Raw genomic sequence first — 2,103 nt, forward strand, 5'->3', positions numbered from 1 at the left:
TCAGTTTGATGCTCACTATGACCACTTGATTGGAATGATGTCTTTCAGATTGCTCCATTGTAAAATTACACGTTTTCTCTTTGTATAATGCAAAGTATTTGCTCCAGCCGGCAATTTGTCTTTTGATTTCCTGACTACTGGTTCCAAGAGTGTTGACTGTGGAACCAAGCAAGCTGTTAGAACAATTTTACTATATTTTATTGCTCAAAGTGTCCCACAGTTGGCCAATGGATGCCCATTCACATTAGCTTCTGGGTCCTTTGACATACTCCTACCACTATGTGAGCACTTCTTTGCTTTCTGGCACAAAATGATCTCTACTCTCATGTACATTTCTTGCCCCAACCCTTGGAATCAGCTCTTCCCATGATCTCTCATTCTTTTAAGTGAAAGGTATTTAGCAACCAAGATCTGAGTGCGACTTATGTCCCTTCCTTTTGATATGTTGCTGCTTTCAGGCCCTCTTAGAAGACATCTTCATTTGTATCTATTTAAGTGCAGCAGGGTGCTCCTTAGATGCAAGGAGGTTGAGATTTTATCTCTCACATGCTTTGCACTTGTCAGAAAGGGCCAGTACTTGGAAAAGGCCATTATGTTTGCAAAAAGTAGAGAGAGTGAAGGAGAGGAAAACCTGTAAGGAAATGGGATGACACAGTGACTGCAGTAATGGACTCAAGCAAAGCTGAAACTGTAAGGCTGGAATAGGGTGAGGCAGGTTTCAATTTGCTATACATAGTGTTGCTATGAGTTGTAACCAACCCAATGGCACCTAAGAACTACATTCATATATAGATAAATGCTGTTGCTATTCGTTGCCTGTTAATTTGACTCAACTCATGATAAACAGAACTAATTGTTGTTAAGTTCATCTTCATGATCATTTGTATACTGAATCTACTGCAGTCCCTGACCTTCTGCAGCAAGCACTTCCTCAGTTTCAGCAAGCAACATTGTGTCATCTGCATAATGCAGGTTGTTGATGACCCTTCCTCAATACGGATGTTACATTCCTCCTCATAAAGCCCAGTCTCCCGAATGATCTGTTCTGCATATAGATTGAAAAGGTATGGAGATAGGACACATCTCTGATGCACTCCTTTCCTGATTTTGAACAATGTAGTGTTTCCTTGCTCTGTTCTAAGGACTGCTTTCTGGTCCAAATACAGATTTTCCATGAGCACAATTAAGTGTTCTGGGATTCCCATGTTCCTCGGGGTTAGCCACACAGTCAAATGCCTTTGCAGAGTTCTGCCAAGATCCATCTGACATTAGTGATAATGTCTCTAGTGCCATTATCTCTTCTAAAACCAGCCTGTATTTCTTTGTATTGGACAATGACTAAGTATGACAGAAGAAGAATTGATTCCTTTGCGTTGTGGTGCTAGAGAAGAGTCTTTTTTTTTTAATTGTTAAATTTTATTATTTTTAATGAACATTTACAGGGATTTTGGGTTTTCATTCCTTCATTGCTGCACCATTCTCTCTACCCTCCTCCCCAGTTTGTTCTTCTTCCCCCGCCATCCGAATGTCTGTTTTAATTGTCCAATTGCCACAGTGCTTGTCAAAGTTGGAGAAGAGTCTTGAACATACCGTGGACCACCAAGAAAACAAATAAGTCTGTCTTGGAGAGGGTGAAACCAAGTTTCTCCTTGGAGGCTAGGACTTTGATGCTTCAGTTCACATATTTTGGGCACATGGCCAGGAGGGACAAGTCCTTGGAGAAGAACATTATGCTTGAAGGGTGGAGGGACAGTGCAGGAGAGGAAGACCCCAGATGAGGTGGATTGATACAGTAACTGGGGCAATGGGATTGGGTGTGTTGCAGTCAGTGAGACTGGCTCAGGATAGAGCAGGTTTCAGGGCTGTTGTGCATAGGGTCTCTATGAGTTGCAGGCAACTCCATGGCATATAATAATAACAACATTTTTGGTGGATTTATGTATAATATTTCTTTGTGTATAAGTTTACTTTTCCTCAGTTCATATGAAAACATACTGCAAACATAAGTCTTATCCTGATGTTTTTATGAGAAAGCAGGGATGATAATGGGCTCTATGAGGAGAATTGTGGCATCAGGATTGGTGGAAGGTCTATTAACAATCT

Source organism: Elephantulus edwardii, unplaced genomic scaffold (genome assembly GCF_000299155.1).
Source record: "Elephantulus edwardii isolate Elephantulus edwardi_28Jun2011 unplaced genomic scaffold, EleEdw1.0 scaffold00152, whole genome shotgun sequence".
Taxonomy (NCBI): domain Eukaryota; kingdom Metazoa; phylum Chordata; class Mammalia; order Macroscelidea; family Macroscelididae; genus Elephantulus; species Elephantulus edwardii.